Raw genomic sequence first — 18,023 nt, forward strand, 5'->3', positions numbered from 1 at the left:
GGGTGAGGTTTGGTTGGGGTCTGGGGAGGGGTGAGGTTTGGTTGGGTCTGGGGAGGGGTGAGGTTTGGTTGGGTCTGGGGAGGGGTGAGGTTTGGTTGGGTCTGGGGAGGGGTGAGGTTTGGTTGGGTCTGGGGAGGGGTTGGGTCTGGGGAGGGGTGAGGTTTGGTTGGTCTGGGGAGGGGTCGGGTTTGGTTGGGTCTGGGAGAGGTTAGGTTTGGTTGGGTCTGGGAGGGGTGAGGTTTGGTTGGGTCTGGGGAGGGGTGAGGTTTGGTTGGGTCTGGGGAGGGGTGAGGTTTGGTTGGGTCTGGGGAGGGGTGAGGTTTGGTTGGGTCTGGGGAGGGGTGAGGTTTGGTTGGGTCTTGGTTCAGCTCAGGTTTGGTGGGGTCTGGGAGGGGTGAGGTTTGGTGGGGTCTGGGAGGGGTGAGGTTTGGTTGGGGTCTGGGGAGGGGTGAGGTTTGGTTGGGTCTGGGGAGGGGTGAGGTTTGGTTGGTCTGGGGAGGGGTGAGGTTTGGTTGGTCTGGGGAGGGGTCGGGTTTGGTTGGGTCTGGGAGAGGTTAGGTTTGGTTGGGTCTGGGAGGGGTGAGGTTTGGTTGGGTCTGGGGAGGGGTGAGGTTTGGTTGGGTCTGGGGGAGGGGTGAGGTTTGGTTGGGTCTGGGGAGGGGGTGAGGTTTGGTTGGGTCTGGGGAGGGGTGAGGTTTGGTTGGGTCTGGGGAGGGGTGAGGTTTGGTTGGGTCTGGGGAGGGGTGAGGTTTGGTTGGGTCTGGGGAGGGGTGAGGTTTGGTTGGGTCTGGGGAGGGGTGAGGTTTGGTTGGGTCTGGGGAGGGGTGAGGTTTGGTTGGGTCTGGGGAGGGGTGAGGTTTGGTTGGGTCTGGGGAGGGGTCGGGTTTGGTTGGGTCTGGGAAGGGGTTGGGTCTGGGAGAGGTTAGGTTGGGTCTGGGAGAGATTAGGTTTGGTTGGGTCTGGGAGGGGTTAGGTTTGGTTGGGTCTGGGAGAGGTTAGGTTTGGTTGGTCTGGGAGTGGTCAGGTTTGGTTGGGTGTTAGGAGGAGGTTGGGCACATGTTAGCTTCCCTGGACTGGTGTTTTGATAGGCTGTTGGTGCTGCCCGCAGTGGGTGGTGTTTTGATGGGTCGGTGACTCTATAGGACAGTGGATGGTGTTTTGATGGGTCGGTGGCTCTATAGGACAGTGGGTGGTGTTTTGATGGGTCGGGGACTCTATAGGACAGTGGGTGGTGTTTTGATGGGTCGGTGACTATAACACAGTGGGTGGTGTTTTGATGGGTCGGGGTGGACTATAACACAGTGGGTGGTGTTTTGATGGGGTCGGGACTCTATAGACAGTGGGTGGTGTTTTGATGGGTCGGTGGCTCTATAGGACAGTGGGTGATGGGTCGGTGGTTTTGATGATGGGTCGGTGACTATAACACAGTGGGTGGTGTTTTGATGGGTCGGGACTCTAACACAGTAGGACAGTGGCTCTATAACACAGTGGTGGTGTTTTGATGGGTCGGTGGCTCTATAACACAGTGGGTGGTGTTTTGATGGGTCGGTGGCTCTATAACACAGTGGATGGTGTTTTGATGGGTCGGTGACTCTATAGGACAGTGGGTGGTGTTTTGATGGGTCGGTGGCTCTATAGGACAGTGGATGGTGTTTTGATGGGTCGGTGGCTCTATAGGACAGTGGATGGTGTTTTGATGGGTCGGTGGCTCTATAACACAGTGGATGGTGTTTTGATGGGTCGGTGGCTCTATAGGACAGTGGATGGTGTTTTGATGGGTCGGTGGCTCTATAGGACAGTGGATGGTTTTGATTCGGTGACTAACACAGTGGATGGTGTTTGATGGGTCGGTGGCTCTATAGGACAGTGGATGGTGTTTTGATGGGTCGGTGGCTCTATAACACAGTGGATGGTGTTTTGATGGGTCGGTGGCTCTATAGGACAGTGGATGGTGTTTTGATGGGTCGGTGGCTCTATAGGACAGTGGATGGTGTTTTGATGGGTCGGTGACTCTATAGGACAGTGGATGGTGTTTTGATGGGTCGGTGACTTTATAGGACAGTGGATGGTGTTTTGATGGGTCGGTGACTAGGACAGTGGATGGTGTTTTGATGGGTCGGTGGCTCTAACACAGTGGGTGGTGTTTTGATGGGTCGGTGGCTCTATAACACAGTGGGTGGTGTTTTGATGGGTCGATGGCTCTATAACACAGTGGATTGTGTTTTGATGGTCTCCTCTCTGTTCTGGTGGTTGACGATGGTCTCTGTTCTGGTGTGTTGACGATGGTCTCCTCTCTGTTCTGGTGTGTTGACGATGGTCTCCTCTCTGTTCTGGTGTGTTGACGATGGTCTCCTCTCTGTTCTGGTGTGTTGACGATGGTCTCCTCTCTGTTCTGGTGTGTTGACGATGGTCTCCTCTCTGTTCTGGTGTGTTGACGATGGTCTCCTCTCTGTTCTGGTGTGTTGACGATGGTCTCCTCTCTGTTCTGGTGTGTTTCTCCAGGACTTCATCCTGGAGCATTACAGTGAAGATGGCTCCAGCTTCGAGGAGGAGATCGCCGACCTGATGGACCTGAGACAGGTACTTTCACCATCGGTCTCATAGAACTCTACGTTGTCAGAGTGAAACTGGGTTCTCTATGGAATCGCCCACCACACAGAGAACGGTCCTGTTGTATTCTGATCCTCTTTCCCCACCGTACCCCACAGGCCTGTCGTACCCCCAGTCGCAATGACGCCGGCATCGAGACCCTGGCCAAGTACTTCAGCCACATACCTCTACTGAGAGCCGCTTCTTACCGCCACCCGCCAGATGGGCATCTTCTTTACTTGGTACGTTCCGCCTCACTGTCTCCAATGCCCCGTCAATCATGGTCTGACCCAGCCCAGGGGTCCAGGTATCTATAGTATCTCCACCTGACTGTCTCCAATGCCCCGTCAATCATGGTCTGACCCAGCCCAGGGGTCCAGGTATCTATAGTATCCACCTGACTGTCTCCAATGCCCCGTCAATCATGGTCTGACCCAGCCCAGGGGTCCAGGTCTCCAATGCCCCGTCAATCATGGTCTGACCCAGCCCAGGGGACCAGGTATCTATAGTATCTCCACCTCACTGTCTCCAATGCACTTTTTGCCAGTCCTGTCTGGTCCAGCGACAGTGGGTTTGTGCCCATAGGCAACGTTGTTGCTGGTGAGGACCTGCCTACAACAGGCCTACAAGCCCTCAGTCCAGCCTCTCTCAGCATATTGTGGACAGTCTGACTACTGATGGAGGGCCTTTCTCCAGGGGTCAACATGTCTGTCTCTCCAGGGGTCAACATGGTGTTATGATACCACTAGTGACCTCTCTGTCTGTCTCTCCAGGGGTCAACATGTCTGTCTCTCCAGGGGTCAACATGGTGTTATGGTTCCACTGTCTGTCTCTCCAGGGGTCAACATGTCTGTCTCTCCAGGGGCCAACATGGTGTTATGGTTCCACTAGTGACCTCTCTCTCTGTCTCTCCAGGGGTCAACATGTCTGTCTCTCCATGGGTCAACATGGTATTATGGTTCCACTAGTGACCTCTCTGTCTGTCTCTCCAGGGGTCAACATGTCTGTCTCTCCAGGGGTCAACATGTCTGTCTCTCCAGGGGTCAACATGTCTGTCTCTCCAGGGGTCAACATGTCTGTCTCTCCAGGGGTCAACATGGTGTTATGGTTCCACTAGTGACCTCTCGGTCTCTCTCCCAGGTATGACTCGTTCACAGGTGTTCCAGTGTGCCAGCAGAACGTGTCTCTGGAGAAGGCCAGTATTCTGTTCAACATCGGCGCCCTCTACACCCAGATCGGCACGCGCTGCAACCGCCAGACGGGCTCCGGCCTCCAGGATGCCATCACAGCCTTCCAGAAAGCTGCAGGTGAGGAGACACTAGAACCACAGTCGGCTGTGTCCCACGTGACACCTTATTCCCTCTATGTAGGGAATAGGGTCCTGGTTATAGGGAATAGGGCCCTCGTTAAGAGTAGTGCACTATGTAGGGAATAGGGTCCTGGTTATAGGGAATAGGGCCCTCGTTAAGAGTAGTGCACTATGTAGGGAATAGGGTCCTGGTTATAGGGAATAGGGCCCTCGTTAAGAGTAGTGTACTATGTAGGGAATAGGGTCCTGGTTATAGGAATAGGGCCCTCGTTAAGAGTAGTGCACTATGTAGGGAATAAGGCCCTCGTTAAGATTAGTGCACTATGTAGGGAATAGGGTCCTGGTTATAGGGAATAGGGCCCTCGTTAAGAGTAGTTCACTATGTAGGGAATAGGGTCCTGGTTATAGGGAATAGGGCCCTCGTTAAGAGTAGTGTACTATGTAGGGAATAGGGTCCTGGTTATAGGGAATAGGGCCCTTGTTAAGAGTAGTGCACTATGTAGGGAATAGGGTCCTGGTTATAGGGAATAGGGCCCTCGTTAAGAGTAGTGTACTATGTAGGGAATAAGGCCCTGGTTAAGATTAGTGCACTATGTAGGGAATAAGGTCCTTTTGGGAATAGGGCCATTATAAGAGCTAGTCTCAGTCATTGTAACACTGGTGGAATATACAGTCACTCAGAGTTGGATTACAAGAGGTTTAATAGATTTGACTTCGTTTATACATTTTGTAAGTTTGTAGGTCCCTATCCCACAGGAATGACCAGTTCTCTCCTTGGTAATCTTTGTTTAACGATAGGAAAACGGCCATTTGAAAATTTAATTTCATAGTTTTCAAACTCATGTAGGAAAAATATGGACAGGCTACTGGGAAAGATGAACCATATAACTGTCAATCAATCAACCAACCAATCAAATGTATTTATATAGCCCTTCTTAACATCAGCTGATAGCTAGGGAATAAGTGCTTACAGAAACCCAGCCTAAAACCCCAAACAGCAAGCAATAGCAGGTGTTGAACACGGTGGCTGGAAATACTCCCTAGAAAGGCCAGAACCAGAAGAAACCCAGAGAGAGGAACCAGACTCTGAGGGGTGGCCAGTACATTTTGTAAGTTTCTAGTTTCCCTGCATCATGTCCCACAGTACAGTACTGCCCTGACCAGTCAACCAAACTAGGACAGTACTGCCCCGGCAGTCGACCAAACTGTACAGTACTGCCCCTTGACAGTCAACCAAACTAGGAAACTGGGCAGTTGAAAACTAGGACAGTACTGCCCTCGACAGTCAACCAAACTAGGACAGTACTGCCCTCAGGAAAACTATGGACAGTACTGCCCCTGGTAAAGTGAACCAAACTAACAGTCAATCAATCAAGTCAACCAAACAACAGTACTTTATCAAGCCAAACTAGGACAGTCAGCCCCTGATAGCAAACAGGAAGTACTGCCCCTACAGAAACCCAAACTAGGACAACCCCAAACAGTCAAGCAAATGCAGGGACAGTACTGCCCCTCGACGACAGTCAACCAAACTAGGACAAACTGCCCCTAGACAGTCAACCAAACTAGGAGACAGGAACCAAACTGAGGGGTGGCCCCTCGACAGTCTTCAAACTAGGACATGCATCACAGTCCCAAACTGGGACAGTACTGCCCCTCGACAGTCAACCCAAACTAGGACAGTACCGCCCCTCGACAGTCAACCAAACTAGGACAGTACTGCCCCTCGACAGTCAACCAAACTAGGACAGTACTGCCCCTCGACAGTCAACCCAAACTAGGACAGTACTGCCCCTCGACAGTCAACCAAACTAGGACAGTACTGCCCCTCGACAGTCAACCAAACTAGGACAGTACTGCCCCTCGACAGTCAACCAAACTAGGACAGTACTGCCCCTCGGCAGTCAACCAAACTAGGACAGTACTGCCCCTCGACAGTCAACCAAACTAGGACAGTACCGCCCCTCGACAGTCAACCAAACTGGGACAGTACTGCCCTCGGCAGTCAACCAAACTAGGACAGTACCGCCCCCTCGACAGTCAACCAAACTAGGACAGTACTGCCCCTCGACAGTCGACCCAAACTGGGACAGTACTGCCTCTCGGCCTAATGTCGAACGTTAGAAACTGTGAGTACTTGTGGTACCGGTACCATTCTCATGTTAAATTCAGTTTTTATGAATGCGGTTTTGATAATTGTGAGAACTGGCGCATGCTTGTTTTGGAGCATATATTGTATCCGGTAGCAACGTTTAGAAATGAGTCCTCCACCACCTGAAGGAGACGTACACCCCCAGCTATGTCATGAGTCCCTCCATACTCACCTCCCCTACTCTCTCTGTCTCCCCCCCCCCCCCCCCTGTAGGAGTCCTCCACCACCTGAAGGAGACGTTCACCCCCAGCTATGTCACGAGTCCCTCCATACTCACCACCCCTACTCTCTCTGTCTCCCCCCCCTGTAGGAGTCCTCCACCACCTGAAGGAGACGTACATCCCCAGCTATGTCATGAGTCCCTCCATGCTCACCACCCCTACTCTCTCTGTCTCCCCCCCTGTAGGAGTCCTCCACCACCTGAAGGAGACGTTTACCCCCAGCTATGTCACGAGTCCCTCCATACTCACCACCCCTACTCTCTCTGTGCCCCCCCCTGTAGGAGTCCTCCACCACCTAAAGGAGACGTTCACCCACACCCCCAGCTATGACATGAGTCCCTCCATGCTCAGCATGCTCATCAAGATGATGCTGGCCCAAGCTCAGGAGTGTCTGTTTGAGAAGATCGCTCTGTCTGGCATCCGCAATGAGTTCTTCTCTCTCCTCAAGATGGCCCACGAGGCTGCCAAGGTACATGTACAATACGCTGAGTCCTTTCCCACAGTCTACAGGCTGCCAAGGTACATGTACAATACACTGAGTCCTTTCCCACAGTCTGCCAAGGTACATGTACAATACACTGAGTCCATCTGCTTTACTCTAACGGGGTTAATCTGAGAGAGTTTCACCTCAACTCTAAACGCTTTGACCTAATGGGGTTAATCTGAGAGAGTTTCACCTCAACACTAAACGCTTTGACCTAATGGGGTTAATCTGAGAGAGTTTCACCTCAACGCTAAACGCTTTGACCTAATGGGGTTAATCTGAGAGAGTTTCACCTCAACACTAAACGCTTTGACCTAATGGGGTTAATCTGAGAGAGTTTCACCTCAACGCTTTGACCTAATGGGGTTAATCTGAGAGTTTCACCTCAACACTAAACGCTTTGACCTAATGGGGTTAATCTGAGAGAGTTTCACCTCAACGCTTTGATCTAATGGGGTTAATCTGAGAGTTTCAACTCAACGCTAAACGCTTTGACCTAATGGGGTTAATCTGAGAGAGTTTCACCTCAACACTAAACGCTTTGATCTAATGGGGTTAATCTGAGAGTTTCACCTCAACGCTAAACGCTTTGACCTAATGGGGTTAATCTGAGAGAGTTTCACCTCAACACTAAACGCTTTGACCTAACGGGGTTAATCTGAGAGAGTTTCACCTCAACGCTTTGACCTAATGGGGTTAATCTGAGAGAGTGTCACCTCAACACTAAAAGGGGTTCCATTATCACACTGTCATATCCCGTTGAGGTGTGTCTGTCTAAAGAGCAGTGGGACCCCATTCCCTATTTAGTGCCCTAAGCCTCGGGTCTAAAGTAGTGCACTATATAGAGAATAGGGTGCCATAGGGCTCTGGTCTAAAGTAGTGCACTATATAGGGAATAGGGTGCCATAGGGCTCTGGTCTAAAGTAGTGCACTATATAGGGAATAGGGTGCCATAGGGCTCTGGTCTAAAGTAGTGCACATCTCTGTCCTCTCGGGTAGGATGTGTTCTCTAATAGAACATCTCTGTCCTCTCGGGTAGGATGTGTTCTCTAATAGAACATCTCTGTCCTCTCAGGTAGGATGTGTTCTCTAATAGAACATCTCTGTCCTCTCAGGTAGGATGTGTTCTCTAACAGAACATCTCTGTCCTCTCAGGTAGGATGTGTTCTCTAATAGAACGTCTCTGTCCTCTCAGGTAGGATGTGTTCTCTAACAGAACGTCTCTGTCCTCTCGGGTAGGATGTGTTCTCTAATAGAACGTCTCTGTCCTCTCAGGTAGGATGTGTTCTCTAACAGAACGTCTCTGTCCTCTCGGGTAGGATGTGTTCTCTAACAGAACGTCTCTGTCCTCTCAGGTAGGATGTGTTCTCTAATAGAACGTCTCTGTCCTCTCAGGTAGGATGTGTTCTCTAACAGAACGTCTCTGTCCTCTCGGGTAGGATGTGTTCTCTAATAGAACGTCTCTGTCCTCTCGGGTAGGATGTGTTCTCTAATAGAACGTCTCTGTCCTCTCAGGTAGGAGGTGTACTCTAACAGAACGTCTCTGTCCTCTCAGGTAGGATGTGTTCTCTAACAGAACGTCCCTGTCCTCTCGGGTAGGATGTGTTCTCTAACAGAACGTCTCTGTGTCCCCGTCTCAGGTAGGAGACACCTATGACCAGGTTCACCAGTCTATGAGCCAGACTCCCATCAAGGACAACGTCCCGTTCTTCTGGTCGACCATGGCTCAGGTCAAGACCCACCACTACCGTTCACTGGCACACTACTTCCTGGCTACTGCGCTATTGGACCACCAGCGTAAGTCAAAGCAGCCGTTAGCCAATCATATCCCTTCCATGTGCGATCCAGAGGGAGAGAGGGAGATGTGTAAGTGGCTGTTAGTTTCTAGATGAGTTTCCTGGACCGTACAGGAACAGACTTGTTCATTCACCTCTTTCTCAGAGTAGTGAGACCTTTAGTTTAATAAAGAGGACAGTACAGCCCAGAGTACTGAGACCTTTAGTTTAATAAAGAGGACAGAGAGACAGTACAGCCCAGAGTACTGAGACCTTTAGTTTAATAAAGAGGACAGAACAGCCCAGAGTACTGAGACCTTTAGTTTAATAAAGAGGACAGAACAGCCCAGAGTACTGAGACCTTTAGTTTAATAAAGAGGACAGAACAGCCCAGAGTACTGAGACCTTTAGTTTAATAAAGAGGACAGAACAGCCCAGAGTACTGAGACCTTTAGTTTAATAAAGAGGACAGAGAGACAGAACAGCCCAGAGTACTGAGACCTTTAGTTTAATAAAGAGGACAGAGAGACAGAACAGCCCAGAGTACTGAGACCTTTAGTTTAATAAAGAGGACAGAGAGACAGAACAGCCCAGAGTACTGAGACCTTTAGTTTAATAAAGAGGACAGAACAGCCCAGAGTACTGAGACCTTTAGTTTAATAAAGAGGACAGAGAGACAGAACAGCCCAGAGTACTGAGACCTTTAGTTTAATAAAGAGGACAGAACAGCCCAGAGTACTGAGACCTTTAGTTTAATAAAGAGGACAGAACAGCCCAGAGTACTGAGACCTTTAGTTTAATAAAGAGGACAGAACAGCCCAGAGTACTGAGACCTTTAGTTTAATAAAGAGGACAGAGAGACAGAACAGCCCAGAGTACTGAGACCTTTAGTTTAATAAAGAGGACAGAACAGCCCAGAGTACTGAGACCTTTAGTTTAATAAAGAGGACAGAGAGACAGTACAGCCCAGAGTACTGAGACCTTTAGTTTAATAAAGAGGACAGAACAGCCCAGAGTACTGAGACCTTTAGTTTAATAAAGAGGACAGAGAGACAGTACAGCCCAGAGTACTGAGACCTTTAGTTTAATAAAGAGGACAGAGAGACAGAACAGCCCAGAGTACTGAGACCTTTAGTTTAATAAAGAGGACAGAACAGCCCAGAGTACTGAGACCTTTAGTTTAATAAAGAGGACAGAACAGCCCAGAGTACTGAGACCTTTAGTTTAATAAAGAGGACAGAACAGCCCAGAGTACTGAGACCTTTAGTTTAATAAAGAGGACAGAGAGACAGAACAGCCCAGAGTACTGAGACCTTTAGTTTAATAAAGAGGACAGAACAGCCCAGAGTACTGAGACCTTTAGTTTAATAAAGAGGACAGAACAGCCCAGAGTACTGAGACCTTTAGTTTAATAAAGAGGACAGAGAGACAGAACAGCCCAGAGTACTGAGACCTTTAGTTTAATAAAGAGGACAGAACAGCCCAGAGTACTGAGACCTTTAGTTTAATAAAGAGGACAGAACAGCCCAGAGTACTGAGACCTTTAGTTTAATAAAGAGGACAGAGAGACACAACAGCCCAGAGTACTGAGACCTTTAGTTTAATAAAGAGGACAGAAGAGCCCAGAGTACTGAGACCGTTAGTTTAATAAAGAGGACAGAGAGACAGAAGAGCCCAGAGTACTGAGACCGTTAGTTTAATAAAGAGGACAGAGAGACAGAACAGCCCAGAGTACTGAGACCGTTAGTTTAATAAAGAGGACAGAGAGACAGAACAGCCCAGAGTACTGAGACCTTTAGTTTAATAAAGAGGACAGAACAGCCCAGAGTACTGAGACCTTTAGTTTAATAAAGAGGACAGAACAGCCCAGAGTACTGAGACCTTTAGTTTAATAAAGAGGACAGTACAGCCCAGAGTACTGAGACCTTTAGTTTAATAAAGAGGACAGAGAGACAGAACAGCCCAGAGTACTGAGACCTTTAGTTTAATAAAGAGGACAGAGAGACAGAACAGCCCAGAGTACTGAGACCTTTAGTTTAATAAAGAGGACAGAGAGACAGAACAGCCCAGAGTACTGAGACCTTTAGTTTAATAAAGAGGACAGAACAGCCCAGAGTACTGAGACCTTTAGTTTAATAAAGAGGACAGAACAGCCCAGAGTACTGAGACCTTTAGTTTAATAAAGAGGACAGAGAGACAGTACAGCCCAGAGTACTGAGACCTTTAGTTTAATAAAGAGGACAGAACAGCCCAGAGTACTGAGACCTTTAGTTTAATAAAGAGGACAGAACAGCCCAGAGTACTGAGACCTTTAGTTTAATAAAGAGGACAGTACAGCCCAGAGTACTGAGACCTTTAGTTTAATAAAGGGGACAGAGAGACAGAACAGCCCAGAGTACTGAGACCTTTAGTTTAATAAAGAGGACAGAACAGCCCAGAGTACTGAGACCTTTAGTTTAATAAAGAGGACAGAACAGCCCAGAGTACTGAGACCTTTAGTTTAATAAAGAGGACAGAGAGACGGAACAGCCCAGAGTACTGAGACCTTTAGTTTAATAAAGAGGACAGAGAGACAGAACAGCCCAGAGTACTGAGACCTTTAGTTTAATAAAGAGGACAGAACAGCCCAGAGTACTGAGACCTTTAGTTTAATAAAGAGGACAGAACAGCCCAGAGTACTGAGACCTTTAGTTTAATAAAGAGGACAGAGAGACAGAACAGCCCAGAGTACTGAGACCTTTAGTTTAATAAAGAGGACAGAACAGCCCAGAGTACTGAGACCTTTAGTTTAATAAAGAGGACAGAGAGACAGAACAGCCCAGAGTACTGAGACCTTTAGTTTAATAAAGAGGACAGAACAGCCCAGAGTACTGAGACCTTTAGTTTAATAAAGAGGACAGAGAGACAGAACAGCCCAGAGTACTGAGACCTTTAGTTTAATAAAGAGGACAGAACAGCCCAGAGTACTGAGACCTTTAGTTTAATAAAGAGGACAGAACAGCCCAGAGTACTGAGACCTTTAGTTTAATAAAGAGGACAGTACAGCCCAGAGTACTGAGACCTTTAGTTTAATAAAGAGGACAGAGAGACAGAACAGCCCAGAGTACTGAGACCTTTAGTTTAATAAAGAGGACAGAACAGCCCAGAGTACTGAGACCTTTAGTTTAATAAAGAGGACAGAACAGCCCAGAGTACTGAGACCTTTAGTTTAATAAAGAGGACAGAACAGCCCAGAGTACTGAGACCTTTAGTTTAATAAAGAGGACAGAGAGACAGAACAGCCCAGAGTACTGAGACCTTTAGTTTAATAAAGAGGACAGAACAGCCCAGAGTACTGAGACCTTTAGTTTAATAAAGAGGACAGAACAGCCCAGAGTACTGAGACCTTTAGTTTAATAAAGAGGACAGTACAGCCCAGAGTACTGAGACCTTTAGTTTAATAAAGAGGACAGAGAGACAGAACAGCCCGGAGTACTGAGACCTTTAGTTTAATAAAGAGGACAGAACAGCCCAGAGTACTGAGACCTTTAGTTTAATAAAGAGGACAGAACAGCCCAGAGTACTGAGACCTTTAGTTAAATAAAGAGGACAGAGAGACAGAACAGCCCAGAGTACTGAGACCTTTAGTTTAATAAAGAGGACAGAGAGACAGAACAGCCCAGAGTACTGAGACCGTTAGTTTAATAAAGAGGACAGAGAGACAGAACAGCCCAGAGTACTGAGACCTTTAGTTTAATAAAGAGGACAGAACAGCCCAGAGTACTGAGACCGTTAGTTTAATAAAGAGGACAGAACAGCCCAGAGTACTGAGACCTTTAGTTTAATAAAGAGGACAGAGAGACAGAACAGCCCAGAGTACTGAGACCTTTAGTTTAATAAAGAGGACAGAGAGACAGAACAGCCCAGAGTACTGAGACCTTTAGTTTAATAAAGAGGACAGAACAGCCCAGAGTACTGAGACCGTTAGTTTAATAAAGAGGACAGAACAGCCCAGAGTACTGAGACCTTTAGTTTAATAAAGAGGACAGAGAGACAGAACAGCCCAGAGTACTGAGACCTTTAGTTTAATAAAGAGGACAGAGAGACAGAACAGCCCAGAGTACTGAGACCTTTAGTTTAATAAAGAGGACAGAACAGCCCAGAGTACTGAGACCTTTAGTTTAATAAAGAGGACAGAGAGACAGAACAGCCCAGAGTACTGAGACCTTTAGTTTAATAAAGAGGACAGAACAGCCCAGAGTACTGAGACCGTTAGTTTAATAAAGAGGACAGAGAGACAGAACAGCCCAGAGTACTGAGACCTTTAGTTTAATAAAGAGGACAGAACAGCCCAGAGTACTGAGACCTTTAGTTTAATAAAGAGGACAGAACAGCCCAGAGTACTGAGACCTTTAGTTTAATAAAGAGGACAGAGAGACAGAACAGCCCAGAGTACTGAGACCTTTAGTTTAATAAAGAGGACAGAGAGACAGAACAGCCCAGAGTACTGAGACCTTTAGTTTAATAAAGAGGACAGAACAGCCCAGAGTACTGAGACCTTTAGTTTAATAAAGAGGACAGAGAGACAGAACAGCCCAGAGTACTGAGACCTTTAGTTTAATAAAGAGGACAGAACAGCCCAGAGTACTGAGACCGTTAGTTTAATAAAGAGGACAGAGAGACAGAACAGCCCAGAGTACTGAGACCTTTAGTTTAATAAAGAGGACAGAACAGCCCAGAGTACTGAGACCTTTAGTTTAATAAAGAGGACAGAACAGCCCAGAGTACTGAGACCTTTAGTTTAATAAAGAGGACAGAGAGACAGAACAGCCCAGAGTACTGAGACCTTTAGTTTAATAAAGAGGACAGAACAGCCCAGAGTACTGAGACCTTTAGTTTAATAAAGAGGACAGAACAGCCCAGAGTACTGAGACCTTTAGTTTAATAAAGAGGACAGAGAGACAGTACAGCCCAGAGTACTGAGACCTTTAGTTTAATAAAGAGGACAGAACAGCCCAGAGTACTGAGACCTTTAGTTTAATAAAGAGGACAGAGAGACAGAACAGCCCAGAGTACTGAGACCTTTAGTTTAATAAAGAGGACAGAGAGACAGTACAGCCCAGAGTACTGAGACCTTTAGTTTAATAAAGAGGACAGAACAGCCCAGAGTACTGAGACCTTTAGTTTAATAAAGAGGACAGAACAGCCCAGAGTACTGAGACCTTTAGTTTAATAAAGAGGACAGTACAGCCCAGAGTACTGAGACCTTTAGTTTAATAAAGGGGACAGAGAGACAGAACAGCCCAGAGTACTGAGACCTTTAGTTTAATAAAGAGGACAGAACAGCCCAGAGTACTGAGACCTTTAGTTTAATAAAGAGGACAGAGAGACAGAACAGCCCAGAGTACTGAGACCTTTAGTTTAATAAAGAGGACAGAGAGACAGAACAGCCCAGAGTACTGAGACCTTTAGTTTAATAAAGAGGACAGAGAGACAGAACAGCCCAGAGTACTGAGACCTTTAGTTTAATAAAGAGGACAGAACAGCCCAGAGTACTGAGACCTTTAGTTTAATAAAGAGGACAGAGAGACAGAACAGCCCAGAGTACTGAGACCTTTAGTTTAATAAAGAGGACAGAGAGACAGAACAGCCCAGAGTACTGAGACCTTTAGTTTTATAAAGAGGACAGAACAGCCCAGAGTACTGAGACCTACTGGGCTGGTCCCAGGCTGGACCTGTGTTGCCATGTCCTATTCCCTGTCTCATGTCTCTGTGTTGCCATGTCCTAATCCCTGTCTCATGTCTCTGTGTTGCCATGTCCCTAATCCCTGTCTCTGTGTTGCCATGTCCTAATCCCTGTCTCCTGTCTCTGTGTTTTCCAGTGAGTCCCAGTGAAGACGAGGACCAACAGGAGAAGGCTCTGTCCCAGGCGTATGATGCCATGCCAGATGGCCGCTCCCCGCTCGACATCCTCAGGAAGAGAGAGGAGAGACAACGCATCGGTAATGCTCCAAACCCAATACCGTGTTTACACAGGTCCTTTATGTGGGTTACGTCTAGATACAGTCATTATATAGTCCCTGACTGTCTGGACTCTACACCCTGACTGTCATTTATATAGTCCCTGACTGTCATTTATATAGTCCCTGACTGTAATTTATATAGTCCCTTACTGTCTGGACTCTACACCCTGACTGTCATTTATATAGTCCCTGACTGTCTGGACTCTACACCCTGACTGTCATTTATATAGTCCCTGACTGTCTGGACTCTACACCCTGACTGTCATTTATATAGTCCCTGACTGTCATTTATATAGTCCCTGACTGTCTAGACTCTACACCCTGACTGTCATTGATATAGTCCCTGACTGTCATTTATATAGTCCCTGACTGTCTGGACTCTACACCCTGACTGTCATTTATATAGTCCCTGACTGTCTGGACTCTACACCCTGACTGTCATTTATATAGTCCCTGACTGTCTGGACTCTACACCCTAACTGTCATTTATATAGTCCCTGACTGTCTGGACTCTACACCCTAACTGTCATTTATATAGTCCCTGACTGTCTGGACTCTACACCCTGACTGTCATTTATATAGTCCCTGACTGTCTGGACTCTACACCCTGACTGTCATTTATATAGTCCCTGACTGTCTGGACTCTACACCCTGACTGTCATTTATATAGTCCCTGACTGTCTGGACTCTACACCCTGACTGTCATTTATATAGTCCCTGACTGTCTGGACTCTACACCCTGACTGTCATTTATATAGTCCCTGACTGTCTGGACTCTACACCCCGACTGTCATTTATATAGTCCCTGACTGTCTGGACTCTACACCCTGACTGTCATTTATATAGTCCCTGACTGTCTGGACTCTACACCCTGACTGTCATTTATATAGTCCCTGACTGTCTGGACTCTACACCCTGACTGTCATTGATATAGTCCCTGACTGTCTGGACTCTATACACTGACTGTCATTGATATAGTCCCTGACTGTCATTGATATAGTCCCTGACTGTCATTTATATAGTCCCTGACTGTCTGGACTCTACATACTGACTGTCATTTATATAGTCCCTGACTGTCATTTATATAGTCCCTGACTGTCTGGACTCTACATACTGACTGTCAAATCCCTGACTGTCTGGACTCTACACCCCTGTTAGTACCTGGTACTCCCTGTATATAGCCATGTTATTACCTGGTACTCCCTGTATATAACCATGTTATTACCTGGTACTCCCTGTATCTAGCCATGTTATTACCTGGTACTCCCTGTATATAGCCATGTTATTACCTCCTGTATATAACCATGTTATTACACTCCCTGTATATAGCCATGTTATTACCTGGTACTCCCTGTATATAGCCATGTTATTACCTCCCTGTATATAGCCATGTTATCACCTGGAACCCCTGTATATAGCCATGTTATTACCTCCTGTATATAGCCATGTTATTACCTCCCTGTATATAGCCATGTTATTACCTCCTGTTTATAGCCATGTTATTACCTGGTACTCCCTGTATATAGCCATGTTATTACCTGGTACCCCCTGTATATAGCCATGTTATTACCTCCTGTATATAGCCATGTTATTACCTCCTGTATATAACCATGTTATTACCTGGTACTCCTGTATATAGCCATGTTATTACCTGGTACTTCCTGTATATAACCATGTTATTACCTGGTACTTCCTGTATATCACCATGTTATTACCTGGTACTTCCTGTATATAGCCATGTTATTACCTCCCTGTATATAGCCATGTTATTACCTCCCCTGTATATAGCCATGTTATTACCTGGTACCCCCTGTATATAGCCCCGTTGTCACCTGGTACCCCGTGTATATAGCCCCTTTATCACCTGGTACCCCCCTGTATATAGCCCCTTTATCACCTGGTACCCCGTGTATATAGCCATGTTATTACCTCCCTGTATATAGCCATGTTATTACCTGGTACCCCCTGTATATAGCCCCGTTGTCACCTGGTACCCCGTGTATATAGCCCCTTTATCACCTGGTACCCCGTGTATATAGCCCCTTTATCACCTGGTACCCCCTGTATATAGCCATGTTATTACCTGGTACCCCCTGTATATAGCCATGTTATTACCTGGTACCCCTGTATATAGCCCCGTTGTCACCTGGTACCCGTGTATATAGCCATGTTGTCACCTGGTACCCCTTGTGTATATAGCCCCTTTATCACCTGGTACCCCTTGTGTATATAGCCCCTTTATCACCTGGTACCCTTGTGTATATAGCCCTTTATCACCTGGTACCCCGTGTATATAGCCCCTTTATCACCTGGTACCCCTTGTGTATATAGCCATGTTGTCACCTGGTACCCCGTGTATATAGCCATGTTGTCACCTGGTACCCCTTGTGTATATAGCCCCTTTATCACCTGGTACCCCTTGTGTATATAGCCCCTTTATCACCTGGTACCCCGTGTATATAGCCCCTTTATCACCTGGTACCCCTTGTATATAGCCCCTTTATCACCTGGTACCCCTTGTATATAGCCCCTTTATCACCTGGTACCCCTTGTATATAGCCCCTTTATCACCTGGTACCATATGGTCCGAGTCTAAACGGGATCCATTTAGTTTTTACCTGTATACTTACTCACCTGTCTTAATGACTCTTCCTCTTCCACCTCTTCTTCTCCCTCCTCCACCTCCCCCTCTCCTCCACCTCCCCGTTAATTCTTCTCCACCTCCCCTCTCCTCCACCTCCCCTCTCCTCCACCTCTTCTTCTCCCTCCTTCACCTCTTCTTCTCCCTCCTCCTCCCCTCTCCTCCACCTCCCCGTTAATTCCTCCTCCCTCCTCCACCTCTTCTTCTCCCTCCTCCACCTCCCCTCTCCTCCACCTCCCCTTAAATTCCTCCCTCCCTCCTCCACCTACCCGTTAATTCCTCCTCCCTCCTCCCACCTCTCCTTCTCCCTCCTCCACCTCCCCTCTCCTCCACACCTCCCCGTTAATTCCTCCTCCCTCCACCTCCCCGTTAATTCCTCCTCCCTCCAAACCTCCTCCTCCACCTCCCGTTAATTCCTCCTCCCTCCTAAACCTCCCTCCACCACCTCCCGTTAATTCCTTCTCCACCTCCCCTCTCCTCCACCTCCCCTCTCCTCCACCTCTTCTTCTCCCTCCTTCACCTCTTCTTCTCCCTCCTCCACCTCCCCTCTCCTCCACCTCCCGTTAATTCCTCCTCCCTCCCTCCACCTCTTCTTCTCCCTCCCCCTCCACCTCCCCTCTCCTCCACCTCCCCTTAAATTCCTCCCTCCCTCCCTCCACCTACCCGTTAATTCCTCCTCCCTCCTCCACCTCTCCTTCTCCCTCCTCCACCTCCCCTCTCCTCCACCTCCCCGCTAATTCCTCCTCCCTCCTCCACCTCCCCGTTAATTCCTCCTCCCTCCTAAACCTCCCTCCTCCACCTCCCCGTTAATTCCTCCCTCCCTCCTAAACCTCACCACCTCCACCTCCCC

General features: G+C 47.8%; 1 pseudogene; it reads left to right on the forward strand.

Annotated features, from left to right (window-relative positions):
• The first annotated feature begins 2,487 nt into the window (after positions 1-2,487).
• Positions 2,488-14,533, forward strand: LOC124029696 (annotated as a pseudogene).
• Positions 14,534-18,023: the final 3,490 nt, after the last annotated feature.

This window comes from Oncorhynchus gorbuscha, unplaced genomic scaffold, assembly GCF_021184085.1.
Source record: "Oncorhynchus gorbuscha isolate QuinsamMale2020 ecotype Even-year unplaced genomic scaffold, OgorEven_v1.0 Un_scaffold_7304, whole genome shotgun sequence".
NCBI classification, from domain to species: Eukaryota; Metazoa; Chordata; class Actinopteri; order Salmoniformes; family Salmonidae; genus Oncorhynchus; species Oncorhynchus gorbuscha.